The sequence below is a fragment of the Triticum aestivum genome, chromosome 1D (assembly GCF_018294505.1).
Source record: "Triticum aestivum cultivar Chinese Spring chromosome 1D, IWGSC CS RefSeq v2.1, whole genome shotgun sequence".
In the NCBI taxonomy this organism is placed as follows: Eukaryota; Viridiplantae; Streptophyta; class Magnoliopsida; order Poales; family Poaceae; genus Triticum; species Triticum aestivum.
The window spans coordinates 316,509,622-316,529,389 of NC_057796.1; positions in this window are offsets into that span (position 1 = coordinate 316,509,622).

The window sequence follows — 19,768 nt, forward strand, 5'->3', positions numbered from 1 at the left end:
GCTTCGTTCTATCGCTTTGCTGCGCTACCTATTCACTTGTTCCTCAAGCCTCCCAAATTGCCATGAACCTCTAACCTTTGTCTCCCTTCCTAGCAAACCGTTGTTTGGCTATGTTACCGCTTTGCTCAGCCCCTCTTATAGCGTTTCTAGCTGCAGGTGAAGATGAAGATTGCTCCATGTTGGATTATGTTTATGTTGGGATATCACAATATCTCTTATTTATTATTTTAATGCATCTATATATTTGGCAAAGGGTGGAAGGCTCGGCCTTATGCCTGGTGTTTTGTTCCACTCTTGCCGCCCTAGTTTCCGTCATACCGGTGTTATGTTCCCGGATTTTGCGTTCCTTACACGGTTGGGTGATTTATGGGACCCCCTTGGCAGTTCGCTTTGAATAAAACTCTTCCAGCAAGGTCCAACCTTGGTTTTACCATTTGCTCAGCCTATTTCTTTTCCCTAGGGAGTCGCTCTCTCGAGGGTCATCTTATTTTAACCCCCCCGGGCCAGTGCTTCTCTAAGTGTTGGTCCGAACTGAGTAGACTGCGGGGCCACCTCGTGGAAACTCGAGGTCTGGTTTTACTCGTAGGATGTCTCATCCGGTGTTGCCCTGAGAACGAGATATGTGCAGCTCCTATCGGGATGTCGGCGCATCGGGCGGCTTTGCTGGTTTTGTTTTACCATTGTCGAAATGTCTTGTAACCGGGATTCCGAGACTGATCGGGTCTTCCCGGGAGAAGGAATATCCTTCCTTGACCGTGAGAGCTTATCATGGGCTAAGTTGGGACACCCCTGCAGGGTATTATCTTTCGGAAGCCGTACCCGCGGTTATGTGGCAGATGGGAATTTGTTAATATCCGGTTGTAGAAAACTTGACACTTGACCTTAATTAAAACGCATCAACCGCGTGTGTAGCCGTGATGGTCTCTTCTCGGCGGAGTCCGGGAAGTGAACACGGTTTCTGGGTTATGTTTGACGTAAGTAGGAGTTCAGGATCACTTCGTGATCATTACTAGTTGACGACCGTTCCTTTGCTTCTCTTCTCGCTCTTATTTGCGTAAGATAGCCACCATACTTTGCTTAGTCGCTGCTGCAACCTCACCACCTTTAACCCTTCCTTTCCCATTAAGCTTTGCTAGTCTTGATACCCATGGTAATGGGATTGCTGAGTCCTCGTGGCTCACAGATTACTACACCACTAGTTGCAGGTACAGGTTTTGCGATGATCATGACGCGAGAGCGATGTCTTGTTTTGGAGTTCTTCTTCTGCTTCTTCTTCGATCAGGGGATAGGTTCCAGGTCGGCAGCCTGGGCTAGCAGGGTGGATGTCGTTTGAGTTTCTGTTTATGTTTCATCCGTAGTCGGATGTTGATCTCTTGTATGATGTATTCTTGCGGCATGTGTATGCCTTGTATGTATCCCCATATATTATGAAATGTTGATGTAATGATATCCACCTTGCAAAAGCGTTTCAATATGCGGGTCTATCCTTGGTGGGACCTTCGAGTTCCTTTAGGATAGGGTCGCATATTGGGCGTGACAACCTCTCACTGGCGCCGACATTGAAGCGGCGCGCCGGCCGAGAGAGCGTCGCCCGCGCCGCTTCCGGGTGCACGCGGCTGCTCCGCGTTCAAAGGTCGCAATAGCCGGCTACAACATGCATGTAAAAAGTTCTTGGGAGTCCGTGCTACAGCTAGCTGTCCTCCCCCAACTCGTCAATCTCTTCCAGTAGTGCTAGTACTCCATGGCACGATCCATCGACAAGCAGGCGGGAAAGTTATCGTATACTCGATTTGCGGTGAGTGGCATGCCGAGCGACCGTGTGGGGTCGAGCCGTGGAGGAGGGTGAGACACGAACACGACAGACGTGATTTAAACGTTGGTTTTGCTCGATGGCGCGATCCAACGAAACGAAACGTTGGTTTCTCTCCGTTTCCATTTTTTCTCCGGAAAAACGGAAACTTTCCACTCCATTTTCATTCCTATTCCAAGGTTGCCCCGTTACAACATTCCATCAAATACAAAGGAAAACTAACACGCATGCTGATGCATCTCAATGATTCACAGATCATAGCCAATATTTACTTCACAACTAAAGAAAAAAGTTGTGAGAGCGTGTACGAAAGAAAAACTACTGATGGGGTCACTACGACTTAAACCCTAAACCCTAAACATGATTTAATTTCCTGCCCAGGTAGAACCTGTCGAAGGAAAGACGGCTGGCACCCTCAGATCATATGATGCTTTTGTGCAGTTCCACTAAAATCGACCTGAGCATCCCTGATGGCAAAGATATTGAAGAAGTGCGATTAGAATAATAGTACTAGCACTAGTTCATGAGACATAAACTCATCACAAGTAGAAGCCGGTAGAAGTAGAGAAAGATCGACATGGAGATGGAGCTACGGTAGTGGAGCAAGCCGGCTCCAAAAGGAAGATGGACTACCTGGGACGTCGGGCTGTAGCTAGAAGGGCGGTTGGGACGCGGCATCGGCCCATACCGCGGTGACCCCCGATTGGGACGCACCGACTGTGGGTTTTCTCCCTCGCCGATGTCGACCGCGTCTACGCAGAACATTGTTCCCTTCCCCCAGCTGCGGGATCAGGCTCGTCATTCTATGCTTGTGAAGAGAGCAACCTAAGCAAGCAGGCTTGTAGCTTAGGCTCCTGCTAGTGTATATATAGTGGTTTTCTTTTTCTCTCCATATCAACCATTTTATATTGCGTACGTGTCATTCAAGAGTGAAATGATGGTTGCTTCTTCCGACTAACTTACTGTGTGATTTGACTGCTCCTTAGTGGCCCCTACACGTACTCCCCCTACGTGTATGCAACAGTCACACGTACACATGGATGCAAAAACACGCGCGATGCCCTAATGCATGCATGCATGTCCGAGCACACGTCGGAACACACACGGTCACGCTCAAGTGCTCAACCTACACGTGCATGCACACACATACTCAGTCAGGGTGAGCTAGTGACCGTATAAACACCGGAAAATATATATATTGAGCGCAATGAGCGTATTATGAAGTCCACTGACCGTATTTTTACAAATATACAGTGACAGACAGTGTATTTATCTCGTTTGAAATTAAGCCATATTAACCAGAGAGGAGGCAGTATGGACTAGCATTACTTTGTTGTGTCCCGTCAACTTGCCGAACGAGGAGAAGGTTGCAGGACGGGAGAAGCTTGCACGCGGTGGCTCGCAGGACAAGGAGAAACTTTTGACTAATGCAAGCTCTCCCTCGCTCAGGCGGTGGACGTGCAACAGTTAATTCGGTGTCAGATTGCCAGAAGCATACACTATACTACTAGTGCTATTATTGTTTGACTTCCCGAATAGGCGAACAGCCAAGCGCAAAGTTTACTAGTACTACTACTATAGTCTATAAAGGTACGTACTATACTAGTACTAGGAACCGGATGGAGGAGCGTCTGCACTCTTATTATAATTTTAAAATGTGATAAAGCAATCTTCAACACATTTGGTTCTCTTCGAGGGTTCTCGCATGTGATAATGGAAGTTGATTGCATGGAACACTCGCCACAATTCTCGCTTAATTCTGGCTCATATCCTGTTACAAATAGTAGCGCTCGGTAATATTTCCTCTTTTTTTGTTATTCAGCATGTAAACAGGTCAGCAAACCTTGCGGCGCATCTTCGTGCGAACCGTGCTTGCTGCACTTTGAATGTGGCCGAGAGTTGGCTTGATGAAGCACCTCGCTTCCTACTTCTTTTTTTGCGGGGTACCTCGCTTCCTAGTGACCAGTGTCTTGGCTGATCGTCCTAAGAATGCTTATATATGAATAAAGCTCTCTCATTTACCCGCAAAAAAGATTAAGCCATATTAACCAGAAAGGAGGGAGTATGGACTAGCACTACTTTTTGGTGTGTCCCGTCAACTCGCAGAACGAGGAGAAGCTTTGCAGGACAAGGTGAAGCTCGCTTACGCCTTTTGACTAATGCAACCTACCCTCAGTGGACATGCATCAGTCCATTTGGTGTCAGATTGTCAGAGGCATACACTGTAGTACCCAACATGCGGAGTACCATCATTGTTCGACTTCACGAAGAGGCGAAGAGCCAAGCGCAGTAGTACGAGTAGTACTACTACTAGAACCGCATGGTGGAGCGTCTGTACTCTTATTTTTTTATCTCTGATAAAGTACACGTTTATTCCGGAGAAGGGCGGAAAATGGCAGCCCAACATGTAATGAATGATATCGATCAACCAACCATGCTCGAATATATCTTGGCCTCCGTGCGAGCCCGTCTGTGTGTTCTCGCTCCTCTTCTCTCTCAAGGAACGGCGGGTTGGCTCTTTGCCGTCAATTGAGATCGGTTTGCTCACACTCCTGTCCCACATGTCAGTGATATGCCAAGAGGAGGTGCGTTGACCGACTGGCCATACGCGTACTTGGTTTTGCACCTTCATACTACTCCTCCCTCCGTCACAGTTTACAGGGCGCGCTTCATTATGACGCATTTCTCTCAATGCATTTCCACCACCAGAGAGACTTTAGACGCGTTTGGTTTAATGCTCAATTAATTAGGGTGTGGTAACCGCAATCAAGTCCACAATTTTCTCTCCATGTACTGTACTACTACGGAGTGGAGTAAGTGCATGCATGTTTGTACCCGGGGTGGAAGCACTGCATGCATGTGTGTACGCATTATTCCCTTTAGTAATAGACGCCGTGCTATAACTACCAATGCTATTTTTCAGGCCGATCGCTAGTCGCCTTGGTCCCACAGATTTTTTTCTTTTTTTTTTGAAGCGCGCTGTATAAATAGTGACGGATGGAGTAGTATGAGCGGATTCAAAGAAGAGCGTATTGATGGTTGCTTCTTCAGAGCAACTTACAGTGGGAAAGGTGGGGCTTATGATTTGACTGCTCATTACTCACTATTAATGCGGCGCAACGACCGAGCTGAGTCTCCCATGCGGTTGTGCACTACCCCCTCGGTTCTTAAATATACTCTGGAGTATTTTTCTTTCTAGAGATTTCAACGAGTGACTACTCAAATATTTGTCTTTTTAGTGATTTCAAATGGACTGGCACATACGGATGTATATAGACATATTTTAGAGTGTAGATTCACTCATTTTGCTCCGTATGTAGTCACTTGTTGAAATCTCTAGAAAGACGAATAGAATATTTAGAAATGGAGGGAGTACACATACGAAGCAAAATGAGTGAATCTACACTCTAAAATATGCTCGTTTGAAATTTGTAAAAAGATAAATATTTAGGAACGAAGGAGTATAATTTCGTGCATGGCACATGGACCCGGATGATGAAGAGGCTTCTGGCAATGCTATCAAGCTTCCATCATTTGTTTACATAATTGACGTACTATACAAATAATTTTCCAGCAACATGAAATTGTACAATGGTGTGAGCTTTCAGCTTTTGTTCCGCGTGTCTTGCCATCGATGCTCTTTTGGAAACAATAAAAAACTAACTTCCTTGCTAATGCATGTCAATTATTAGCAGATCAGAGCTAATAATTACATCACAACTGAAGACAGAGTTGTGAGAAGGTGTTAAATTAAAATTGATCCATGCTTTCATTGGCAGCAACGTCCCCCAGCTCTATCTAAATCAACAAGGCATGTTGGGAAAAAAGTAGCTGTCTGGAGCATGCAACATCCCGATCATTTTGTGCAGTTCCACTAAAATAGAGCCAAGCGTCCCTGTTCCAAAGATATTAAGTGTGATTACGATAATAGAGGACTGCTGATGAAACAATAAACACACAAATAGAAGCCGGTCACCTTTGCAGTCTCTCTTAAGACTAACTAGTTGGAGAAGATTAGGCTCGAAGTTGGATGAGGAGGATAGAGCAAAACCAATCTCCCTTTGTGCAGTCACACTAAAATGTAGAGACGTTGCCCGTGTGACATTTTAGTACAATTGCACAAAACACTCTTAAGAAAAAAGTGATTTGTGCAGTTCACCAAAAGGTCACAATAGCAACGAGTAGAAAGGAAACAATTACTGGCCAATAACAGTTGATGACACATGCGACGACAAAAAAGAAGCATATTCCTTGTCCTAAGGGAAGATAACAACACGGTTGTGTTTGTCTAAAACGGTGTGAGGACGAGAATGCAATATGGAAAGTACGCCGGACGAGCTACGTTTTGGGCAAAGAACTATGGAAGATCCACATGCAGCGACGTGGGAAGATGGGCAGTGGAGCAAGGCCGGAGGGGATACCTGGAGGTCGTCGGGATGTAACTAGGTGAGCGGCGGCGGGCGGAATCTGCGAGCAGGTGGCGTAGGCCCTGCCGCGCCGGAGCTTGGTCAGAGAGAACGGCGTGTACCACAGATCGGGACGTGCTGCCTCGGTGCCGTCAAACAGAGAAACGATGCACTTCCTCCCTTTCCCTCGGCGGACGGGATGCGGTTGGATCAGTGACCAACGGTGAGAGAGAGAGAGAGGCCACCGCACTCCCTTTCCCCCGGCGGACGGGATGCGGCCGGATCAGTGACCAACGGTGAGAGAGAGAGAGGCCACCGCAGCCTTGTGTGAGATACTCTGAAGAGCGACAAACCAGGCAGGCAAGCTCCATTGTATATAGTGAGCGGACTACCTTTTTCTCCATAAAAATCGTTTTATATTCTGTGTACGTGCCATTGAGCGCTATAACTTTATTTAAAAATAACGCGGCAACGCGTCAAGTCGAACTTTGTTTCGTGCACACGTGGTACACGACCTCCCTAGGTAAACAACCGCTACAGGCGTTCAAATTAGCACGTGGGCTGCCATTTCATAAAGAAATGAGCTCCACCGTGTACCCGCGCGGGTGTGGCTGGGCACGAAGCGTGAGTACGTGCACGGTGCACCTATTCTCTTCTTGTATACGTACACCACCTACGTGGGGTTGTGTGAGAGAGATACAAACCTAGAGAGATATAGTGTGTGGGTTCTTGAGAGTTTTTTTGGGTGGGAGGGGTCAATCAAAAAATGTAACATATGCAATGTGTGTGAAATAGAGTCCTGGATATAACATATATATAGAGGGGGCGATCCACGAGAAGAGAGTGGAGGTATCATCGGCTTGAGGTGTCCATAGAATCGAAGAGAGGGATGATGTGTGTGTGTGTGTGCGCGCGATCGATAAAGAGTGCCATCGAATTTGTGTGTGCCCACGTCAAAGATATAGAGTGGCTGGCCTACTGGAACGTGAGATGGGACATGTGCAGTTTGTCTCTGTGGCATGGATACCTACCTGCAGCGCTCGACTATCGGTGTGTGGTGGGGGAAGAGGGAGGCCCAATTAACTATGGAGGTACAATGGCTGGTATATTTGTGGAGGAGGAGAGAGGCCTACCTCATGTATTAAGGAGATCGATCTGCCTCATGTATTAAGGGAGATTGATCAGCATCCATGCATATGTGCAGGAGAGGAATAAGGTTGGGAGAGAGACAGAGCTAGAGTGTTGGAGGGGGTGGTAGTGGAGTTGCTTCTAACAAATGGTGGGATAGGCTTGCTAGACAAACGGAGGGCACGCCCGCAATATCAATAAGAGAGGAGATGGCTGCTTGTTGTCTGTGCATGTGCGTGTGAGAGACGGGTCAGGAGGCATGCACGAATGATGAGGGGGGACGATGTGGCTGTGGTAAGCAGACGTAACTACATAGGAAGATCAATCGCCCTTTGTTAGAGAAAGGAGAGACATAACTTGTGAGGTACATCGATCGATGGGGGGAGGGTAGTTAAAGTCGATCTAGGTATATGTTGGGAGATCGATCGGTATACATGCATGTGTGTGTTAGAAGCAAATGAGGCACGAGGAGAAGGATAGAGAGAGAGGGATGCATGTAGGAGGTGGTACGAGAGGCATACTATATCGAGGGGGGAGGAGTGTGCGAGTACGAGAACGATGAAAAGAGTGGTGGGAGTGAGGCATGGACGGTGACAAGAGAAGAGGGGAAGCTTGTGTTTGTGCTAGGCACACCTGGCTAGAGAGGCATATCGATCGATGTGTGCCGTAAAGAAGGAGCTGGGGGGCCTACACACACCATGGGTGAACGACCTAAAGTGAAAAGACGAATTTGCGCGATGGAGCTAGAGAATGCTGAGGGAGGGTGAGAGGGATGCGGGCGTGTGCATGCACAAGAGAAAGTTAGCGCTAGCTACAAAGATAAGAGGGCTGTGTGGGTGTAAAAGACGAATAGAGATCATATATAGTTCATTATAAAAAGCGAATTCGGATATTTGAAGAATTTATCATAGTGTTTCAAACTGACGCATGTGTGAATATATATAACGGTGATATACATGGTGTGGTTATGAACATGTTATACTACATTTAATATATTTTATCTCTACTCTTATAAAAAAACGGAGTTGTTGACGATGGTGTGCCTGCCATCCTGCATTATAGGCCGTCCGATTTATGTCCGGCGGATAGCAAGGAAACTATGATGGTTGAAGTTGGCAACAATCATGATTGTAGATTCTTATTGAAATAGAGAAACGAATTCCAATTTAGTTCGAATTGCAGCGGTAGTATAGACATTTGGAATGCACTAAAATGTTGGTATGAGTAGGTTACATGCATTATACAGCAAGCGAAAAAATTTAATCAGACATAACATGGATTCATACTCCCTCCTTCCATCTATATAGGGCGTAATGAGATTTTTAAGACCGCCTTTGACTATTGACAAGATTAATAGTACATGACATGCACAATGTGAAAATTATATCATTGAAAGAACCTTTCACAGACGAATTTAACGGTGTGCTTTGTGTAAGTTGCATGTCATATATCATTGCTCTAATATTTGGTCAAAGTTAGCATCGAAAAACGCATTAGGCCCTATATAGATGGAAGGAGGGAGTAGCTTTGAATAGCATTTGTATAGTAAAACGGGGCAAGACTCTCTCTTTGTGTGGTGTGAATAGTTTTATTTTTTTGTTTTGTTTTTGGTTGAGGGAAGTGCGAATTGATTTGGTACGTACAAGTACAATATTACTACACGTTAGGCTTGTCCCTAAAATTCAACCCGCGTCTTGTTATATCCCGAAAATTCAGATATCGTGCTCCCAAAACTGGCGCCTTCACAACCCGCGCCTTGCTATCCCGAAATTACAATGCGCGCGAAAACTCCCTCCAGCTGCCAAATCTCGACACGCGAAATCCCCCTTCTAACCCTGAGCCGAAAGGGCCGCTAGTTCAAATCGGTGGGGGTACTTTTGTAACACACCCTACATTTTGGACAAGCGCGTCCCTAAGTCATGCTTCACCCCCTCCCATCGCCCCCTTTTCGCCATTCGAAATCCCAGGCCGCCATAACCTCTCCGCTCCAGCCGCGAAACCCCACCCTCCTCCGTCCGCCACGTCACCGCTGCCCAGCTGGAGCCTCTTCCCCGACGATGTCGTCCACCACAACAGCTCGGCGTCCCTCGTCCACCTCCCCGGATGAGGATCCGTCGTCCATCTCGCCGTCCCGCCGGTTCAGCCACCCCGTCCTCCACCTCCAAGGAGCTGCTCCGACGATCGCCTCGTCTATCGCGGCTGCTCCATCCCCACAGCGCTGCCTTAATCTGCTCCACCGGAACCGCAACATCCTCACCGACTCCTCGGACGAAGCCGAGGCCTACTCGGTGCCACCAAAGAGGTTGTACACTCATCGCATCGCACCTTCTCCTTAACTCGACCTCCCGGCGCCGATGGTGCTCCATCCCGCACCCCCTTGGAGCGGCTACCTTGAAGCCGGCGCCGCGGGCGACATCTCCACGACGGCTCTCCCCCAGTGCGAGGCCCCTTCGGCGGCGGCGTCCATACCAGCCGGATCTGCTGCTGCTGCTCCAGCTCTCGCTCGCTCCCTCGCGCTGCTGCTCCTGCTCCGGCTCTCGCTCGATCGCTTGCTCGCCCAGCTGCTGCTGCTGCTGCTGCTCCGGCTCTCGCTCGATCGCTTGCTCGCCCAGCTGCTGCTGCTGCTGCTGCTCTCCCCTCGCTCGTGTTGCCGCTCTGCTCCGATTAAGCCACGCTTCAGTCGACTGAATCGACTTTTGGGTCAGTCGATTTTCAGGGGTTGGGGGGGGGGCTCGCCGGAGTTAAGGAAGAACCACCCGCAGCGGAGACGGGGGTTCGCCGGATAGGTACCCCACTATCTATCTTAGGGTTCAGGGTGGGGGCGGGGGGCCTAGAGGGCTGGCCAGGGCGGCGGTGGCGAGTTGTTTCGGGGCGGCGAGGCGGCGAGGCCGGTGGTGGCTGGCGGCTCAGGGGGGTGCAGGTTGAAGATGAACTGCAGGCCCTCCCTAAACTACATGTCAAGTGCCTCTCTGCTACCATTGCGTTCAGTTTCGACAGTAGCATTCAGATTCCACAGTAAATTTCAGTTTCGACAGTTAAGTTCAGAGTCAACAGTTTTTACCTCAGCTGTTGTAGTCAGGTGGTTTTTGGTGATGTTAATTTTACATCCATTTTACATCATCTATTGGAGATGCTATTAGAATCCCACTTGAGATTGACGATGTCTGTCTTGTGCTGCTTCAGCCTTGACATCTTACGGCTCACCGGAGCTGCTCCAACGACAAAACGATCCATCACAACAGAGCAGTGCCCTGGACGCCGTCTACAGATTCCTCAGATCTTCCTCCACACCTCCGACAGCCACCTCTGCCTCAACTGCTTCAGCGACCAACCCAATGATGCTGAGGTCGACACGGCTACGGCAAAGAGGTTGTACACTTGTTGCATCACTTATTACTATACATTCACGTCGATCCATTAGGGCTATTTTGGTTCAACGGAAAAACGTCGATCCACTGGTTGTTACCATCACTTTAAATTTCTGCATGCTCTCCTTACATAATCTCACCATATTTTTTTCGTATGCATGTCAGATATTGTACACAGTCATGCTGAACATGTAGAGAAAAAGAGAAGAGTTTTGCGCGGCAATACAATGTCATGCAGACATCGCTCCATGGTGGGTTCAATGGCAAACCCTCCCCACCCCTCTCCAGATTGTAATCCAGAGGAAGATATCTGTTCTGAGGCGGATTCAGATGCCGCTGACCACTCCTATTTACCCCCCAAGGTGTTTTCTCTACCTTGGCATGATGATGTTAGTCATATCATGCATATGTTGCCTTGCAGTGCCTACTTTTGACATCATATATGTCATCTACTTAGTTTAGACATGTTCTATAATGCCACCTGTTTAGTTTCTATATCATATATGGGAATTATGCAGTCTCATGTCTTTTAGCCAGCCATAATATATGTGAAATGTGCAATGCCATCCTGTTTAACCAGGCATCATATATTTGAATGATATCTTGCCCATCCTTTTCTTCATTACATTTCCATTTGTCGACAATGTTTGTACATTAAACTACTCTTCCTGTGAATCAGCTATTTGGGTGGGAGATGGAAAAAATCTAGAGTGAAAACAAGGCCTTCAGAGCAGACAGTGCTACCTGTCGAAGCAGATCTCTTGTTGGGTCCCGATAGCTCCTCAGAGATGGATTCAGAGACAGATGACCAATCCTATTCCCCCACTGAGGTGTATGCTCTAACTTGGCACGGTTATACTGCTCATATCACGCATACGGTGTCTTGCATTGCCTAGTTTAGACATCATATACACAATATTCAACACCACGTTCTTAGTTTAGACATCATATCGAATGCCCTCTGTTTAGCATATAAATCACATATGTGAATTAAATGATGTGATCCTGGTTACTTAGATAACATGTAGGTGAATTATGTCATGCGATCATGTTTAATTATTCATCATATCTTTGAATTATGTTATGCTATGCTATCCAGTTTAGATAGACATCATATATGTGAAATTATGTCATGCTATCCGTTTTAGTTAAACAATATACATGTCAACTATTTCATGCCCACTTTTTTCCACACTATCTATTGCATCTGTCTCTCATACAATGTCTGTACATTCAACTATGTTTCCTGTTTATCAGCCATTTGAATTGGAGCGGGTGATGCCAGTATCTAGCGGACTAAAAACATGGTCTTCAAATAAAACAGTGCTACCTCTTGGTGGAGATAGCACCCCGGTTGTACATGCACAAGAACCAGCCCTACCACACATAACCCAAACTCTCGCAGATTGTACCCCTACTGCGATGGACAGAGAACCAGCTTCACCCAATCTAACCCCAACCCCAGCCGATAGTAACCCAGTTCCTGTTGACACAGCACCATCTCCACCACAGAGCTCCCAAACAAGAGCAGTTAGTAAGGCAGCTCCAGTGCCCAAAGGGCCAGTACTATCACGGCGAACCCCAACTCCACCAGTTAGTACGCCTATTCCTGTGGAGGAAGCACAACCAGCTAGTCGTAGTTTAGCATCTATCGCATTTGATGTTGTTAAATCGTATGTGCGTATCTTCCCATCTTGGAAATATTATACTGAAGATGAAGGAAAATGCCAGTTGCAGGTGTTTGTCCAGGAGTTATGTGTAAGTAATGTTATTCATGGCAATTACTTTGCTTCGTCCCATACATCCTACCTCCATGATGGTTATAATACAGCAAAATTTCCCTTTTTCTCTATAGAGAAGGACCGATTTGGAAACTCAGGATGAGGTAACCTGTGCTAATACCTCTGCTATCTTCAAGAATGCTTGGTGGCAGTATTGGAATTACCTGAATAAAACGTACTTCACCGGCAAAGAAACTCATCAAATTCCCTTACGTTCTCCTGAGACACATTTACTGGACAATGACTGGGAACGCCTTGTTCTGTACTGGTCCCGAACCTCTATGAGCTCATTTTCTATTTTTAAGTATTATATTCTTGCGTCTTACTGTACTTTGTTCATGTAGAACAAGTGCCTAAACCTGAAGAACAACTGTTCTAATTTAAGATTCCATTGCTATCATAGTTCAAAAAAGCGCTAGGCGTTAATTGTGTGTTTTGCCACCGCCTTGCGCTTTACTGACCAAAGCGCATGCTTATGCGCAGTTATGCACAGATTATGCGTAGTTATGCGCAATGCGTTTTGCCAACGCCTAGAGCCTAGGCGCGCTTAAGCGCTCGCTTAGGCGCACCTTTTTTAACTATGATTGCTTTGCTCTTGTATCACTATATTTACTCATACAAACTTATTTTTAAATTGAAGGATCCAATCGAAACTCCAATGGCACAGCAGGTATGTTCACGCATGTTTCTTTAACAGGTTTGCTCTTATCAATAGCTCTGTTGATTTCAATTTCAATTGTGTATACAGTTGACCTTCATATCATGCACATTACTAGCATCACAACAGATCCAATAGTGTTGTTGTACATGTAGACCCGTGGTACCCATCTGAAATCTTGTTGTGCCGTGTAGTTTCCCACGCTTTATATACTTTCACTGCTGCTTTGTCTTGAACTGATATGATTTGAACCGTGTCTCTATTTTGATTTGGCAAGACAATGCAGTGACCATAGGACATAGATATATGTTTGTTTGATGCTTTTATTATGTACTAGTACTTGGCAATAGAAGACTTGGTAGTTTAATCCTGTCCACCTTACTAATGAACTGGTTCACCGAAATGAGTTTCATATACTAGTACATGTGAAAGGATCGATATAGTTGACTAGAGGGGGGGGTGAATAGGCAACTAACAATTTTTAGCTTTTCTTTACCAAATTAAACTTTTGCATCAAAATAGGTTGTCTAGATGTGCAACTAAGTGAGCAACCTATATGATGCAATGACAACAAGCATGCAAGCAAATAAGAGATATAACACGAGTAAACTTGCGAAAGTAAAGGGACGAGATAACCAATAGTGGAGCCGGTGAAGAAGAGGATGTGTTACCAAAGTTCCTTCCTTTTGAGGGGAAGTACGTCTCCGTTGGAGCGGTGTGGAGGCTCAATGCTCCCCAAGAAGCCACTAGGGCCACCGTATTCTCCTCACGCCCTCACACAATGCGAGATGCCGTGATTCCACTATTGGTGCCCTTGAAGGCGGCGACCAGACCTTTACAAACAAGGTTGGGGCAATCTCCACAACTTAATTGGAGGCTCCCAACGACACCACAAAGCTTCACCACAATGGACTATGGCTCCGCGGTGACCTCAACCGTCTAGGGTGCTCAAGCACCCAAGAGTAACAAGATCCGCTAGGGATAAGTGGGGGGAATCAAATTTCTCTTGGTGGAAGTGTAGATCGGGGCCTTCTCAACCAATCCCGAGCAAATCAACAAGTTTGATTGGCTAGGGAGAGAGATCGGGCGAAAATGGATCTTGGAGCAACAATGGAGCTTTTGGGGGAAGAGGTGAGTCAACTATGGGGAAGAAGACCTCCTTATATAGTGGGGGGAACAATCCAACCGTTACCCCCACACCAGCCCCGTAGAGAGCGGTGCTACCACAGGAGGCAGCGGTACTACCGCTGATCACAGCGGTACTACCGCTCCCCCGGGCGGTACTACCGCTGGGCCCAGAGCGGTACTACCGCGGTGGTCTGGGCGGTACTACCGCATACGAGCGGTACTACGGCCCCCACTGCCGCGGCAAGTACCGCAAAACTCGACACGAAAAAAGACCCCTCGAATCGAGGCGGTACTAGCACGAGACCGCAGCGGTACTACGGCTGGGGACTACCAGCGGTACCACCGCTCTAGAGCGGTACTACCGCTCTTAGCGCGGTACTACCGCTTGTAGCCATAAGCGGTACTACCGCTCCGGCCCGCGGTACTACCGCTGGGACCAGAGTGGGCACACTGAGAAGGGGAACGAGCCCATCATAGAAGCGGAAAGGCTCGGAGGGGGGGCAAAGGAAGTGTACGTGATGATTCCGCCCTAGCCTTTCCAAAGCGGACCCCCTCTTGATAGTACGGTGATCCCTATGAAACTAGTCCTCCAAACTAATTCGAAAGGACTACACCTTCTTCGCTTCAAGCTCCGAGGGGAGGGAATCTTCTCGTGCCAAAAGGATGAATCTCTGAAAACACTCAAAGTACACGATTAGTCCGCAAAAGCATTGTCATCAATCACCAAAACATCTTAGGGATAAATATGCCCTTACAATCTCCCCCTTTTTGGTGGATTGATGACAATACGGGATTTGCACAAACGGGAAAAGACAAAGGACATAAGCAAACCCCCAAATCTCTAAAATATAGACGGGCTCCCCCTAGATGTGTGCCAACAAGATAAGTGCTTTGGACTGCACGACACACATACTAGGATCAACACTCCCCCTGTATTTTAGAGACCAACAACCTAAGCGAGATACAAGAGAGCAGGATATATAACATAATAAGCATGCAACTCATGAGATACCAAATGACTAGAGACATAGATAAAGATATGATAAGGATAAGGTAGCATATGTCTCACACCATATGACTGGAACTAAGGTCTCACTGAACACAAAACCAAACAAAGCACAAGGTAGCAAACACAACGAAAGGCACAAAGACAAAGACACACTCGCAACACAACGACGCAAATCCCTAAACTCTCTCCCCCTTTGGCATCGAGACACCAAAAGGGGCAAAGAGCTACCCTACGGCTCCAAGTGAGAGCATGCTGAGGATCTCGAACATCAGGACTCTGCGTGATCATCTGCACCGCCGTCCTTGGCCGGAACCTGCTCGACATCTGAATTGGTCCACGGACGGTGCTGTTGGATCCACTCCTCCTCCTGGTGATCTGACCCTCAGAGCCGCTGGTGACTGTCGCACCCAACTGACGCATAAGCTCCTTGTGACGCCCCCTTGCCTTCTTCTCAGCCACATGAGTCATGTACTAACCGTGAGACTCCATGCAGAACAGCTTCTTCATCTTGTGTTTGAGCTTCTTTGCCCAAGAGGGCTCTGCCGCAGAAGGCTCTGTCCCAGAAGGCGCATAATCCTCATCGTCATCATCGGCATCGGTCTCCATGGCAGCAGCAGAAGATGGAACCCCAGATCTAGGAATGCCCCAATTATCCTTCTTCCTCAGACGCTTGATCTCATGAGAAACCAACTCTCCAGTTTCCAGGTGCTCCTCAGGATAGGTACGTCTCTAGGCCTTCTCAATGAGCAACATAATGAACGGACCATAAATCGGGCACTTGCGCTCAGAAATAGCAGCAAGAAGTTCAGACCACATAACATGAGAGATGTCCAGAGACTCGCCAGTGTTTGCGTCCTTCTCACGCTGGCAGAAGAGAAGCATGTCCACGAGATAAGAGTGTACCATGTCCAGATTCCCGATACGAGGGAAGAGAGTCTCGCGGAAGATACGGTGAAGGATGTCCAGATAGGTAGACAACTCATAGGTTTCCTTCCTGGTCTCAGGGTTGACCTTCCGAGTACAGTAGGGCCAGAGGGCTTGCTTGTGAGTGGAGGTAACATTGTGGTGAGGACGAAATCCGACTGGAGTCTTGAGCCCTTGATCTTCCACCTCTAGCAACTCCATGAAAGCCTTCCACTTGACAGCTAGCACCTTCCCATTAGTCATCCAAGTCAGAGTCCTGTCTTCATCAGTTCCTAGGTGGACAGTGGCAAAGAACCGAGCCAGCAAATCTGCATCAATGTCCTTGTTGAACTGCATGATCCTGAGGATGTTCAACTGAGAGCACATCTGAAGGGCATCACCAAAGTACTCAGGGTCCTTCTCCATAGCATCCGTGTTGATGGAATGAGCATTGACAAAGAGGTTCTTCTTAGCCTTGATCACGTCAAAGTAGATGGCATACTGAAACCGGTTCCAGAACGGGCGATTGACAAGGTTGGGTTCTTGGTCTTCCTCATATGGGTTGCGGCGACGCCTGTCCCAGAATTCCTTGCTAGTCATCTCAGTCACCTTCTTGCCACTTGGCTTCGGCCTGTTGGCAGTTTTCTTCTTGGGAGGAGGATTGGCACTTGAGGAAGCACCCACTGGCGGCGGTGGAGCACTGGAAGAACCACCTGCAGCCTCAGATGTGCGGTACCGCTTTGACGTTGAACGCCCGGGGTTGACACGGCGGACTTGCTGCTCAGGATGTTCATCACCTGGAACCAAACACACGGACACACGAAACAACCAGAAGGAACGATCAAAACCAAATAAACACAACAAATATGGATCAACATGTGGTAGGAAACGATGGAACTGGGCATCCAGCGGTAGTACCGTGCCTGCACAGCGGCAGTACCGCGCCTACACAGCGGTAGTACCGCGCCAGACGGGCGGTAGTACCGCCCGAGACGGGGCACAGAGGATTCCTACTGCCGTGGTCAGATCCGGCACTACGGGGGATGCCAAATTCAAAAATAAACCTACCAAACATCAATCCAAAGAGTCTAGTTGCCTTCTCCAACCTACTCAAGCCTAGATTTGGCCAAAAATCTAGAGATGCAACCACTATTGCCCCTAAAATGCGAGATCTGAAAACTAGACAAGAAGAGAAGAGGAACGGGGGCCATACCGGCATCCATGGCAAGAGGACGAGGTGGGGATCGACTCCACCGAAGGAAATGGAGAGGAACGGTCCGGAGACGGAGGGCCGCCGGAGCCCTCCCGCGGCGAGATGGCGCTGGAGAGAGAGGAAGAGGAACGAGGGGACAAAGCAAATGGGTATGGGGGAGGAAACCACCCCTGCCCACGACTTAACCCCCTGGCCCCGCCCCTCAGCGGTAGTACCGTGGTGATGGACGGTAGTACCGCTCAGCGGTAGTACCGTGGTGATGGGCGGTAGTACCGCGCGATCACAACGGTAGCACCGCCCAGCGCAACTCAAAACAAGACTCAACACCTATGGCACAAAAAGAAAAGAGGGGAAACGATGGCAAGAAGAGAAAACCAACACAAAGCAACAAGAGCCCCAGCACGAGAACAAGAACCACACACCTCTACACGAGAGGGCGGTGGCCGAGGCCACCTATGTTTGAGTCAATTGGTATGGCACCGCGAAGAATTATCCTTGGGCCCATGACCAAAACTCGTCTTTGAAGCACAAGTACCATAAAAAATGGCTAATGTGAAAGAGTGAGATTAGTTTATGCATTATGGGGGGAGGAAGAGTTCATCGCGAGAACAACACTCCCCCTAAGTCCATGCCTACACCTAGACAAGAATGCATGATGAATGTGAGGGGTGTGCAAAGGTTCAAACCACATTGCTCGAATCAATGATATTTAGCTCATGCCTTAACTCGCGAAATCTTGCTTCATCCAATGGCTTCGTAAAAATATCTGCAAGGTTATCATAAGTGTCGACATAGTTGAGCTCGATCTCCCCTTGCCTAATATGATCCCGGATGAAGTGATACCGAATCTCAATATGCTTCGCCTTGAAGTGTTGCACCGGGTTGAGAGAAATCTTGATGGCACTTTCATTGTCACACCAAAGAGGCACTTTGTCACAAATGACACCGTAATCCTTTAAAGTTTGCCTCATCCAGAAGAGTTGTGCACAGCAACTCCCAGCCGCCACATACTCCGCTTCGGTGGACGAGAGAGACACACAACTTTGCTTTTTAGAAGACCAACTTACCAAAGAGCAACCAAGAAATTGGCACCCTCCGGAAGTGGACTTCCTATCCACTTTGTCTCCCGCCCAATCGGAGTCCGAATAACCTACAAGCTTGAAGTTTGCTCCTCTTGGGTACCATAAGCCAAAATTTGGGGTATGAGCCAAATATCGAAAGATTCGCTTGACCGCCACAAAGTGGCTTTCCTTAGGTGCGGCTTGAAACCGTGCACAAATTCCCACACTCAACATGATATCCGGTCTAGATGCACAAAGGTAAAGCAAGGATCCAATCATGGAGCGATATACCTTTTGATCCACCGCTTTACCATTTGGATCAAGGTCAAGTTGGCACTTGGTGGGCATTGGAGTGGACGCCGACTTGACATCACTTAGCTTGAATCTCTTTAGCATGTCTTGAGTGTATTTGGCTTGGTTGATGAAGGTTCCTTCTCTTCTTTGTTTGATTTCGAATCCGAGAAAGAACTTCAACTCTCCCATCATAGACATCTTGAACTTTGAGGTCATGAGAGCGGCAAATTCTTCATTGAAGGCTTTGTTAGGGGAACCAAAAATAATATCATCAACATATAGTTGGCACACAAACAACTCCCCTTTGACCTTCTTAGTAAAAAGAGTGGGGTCGATTTCCCGATTTCGAATCCACGATCTTGTAACAACTTCGTAAGATGCTCATACCACGCACGTGGGGCTTGTTTAAGGCCATAGAGCGCCTTGTGGAGTTGATACACATGATCGAGGAAATAGGGATCTTCGAACCCGGGGGGTTGTTTGACATACACCAACTCATTTATGGGACCATTAAGAAAAGCACTCTTCACATCCATTTGTTGCAACGTGAAATTATGATGAGAAGCATAAGCAATCAACAAACGAATAGATTCAAGGCGAGCGACGGGGGCAAAGGTTTCACCGTAGTCGATACCCTCGACTTGGGAGTAGCCTTGTGCCACCAAACGAGCCTTGTTGCGAACAATGATCCCATGAGCATCTTGCTTGTTCTTGAATATCCACTTAGTTCCTATGACATTATGGTTCCCGGTTGGCCTTGGCACTAATTTCCACACTTGGTTATGTTCGAAGTTGTTGAGTTCTTCATGCATGGCATTGAGCCAATCCGGGTCCTCGAGCACTTCATAAACCTTTTGGGGTTCGACACAAGAAACAAACACATGATGTTCACAATAGTTTGCTAATTGTCTACGAGTGCTTACCCCCTTTCTTAGGCTTCCAACCACATTCTCCATGAGATGACCTTTGGTGGTGAGCTTGGAAGCGATCTTAGCGGCACGACGCTCCA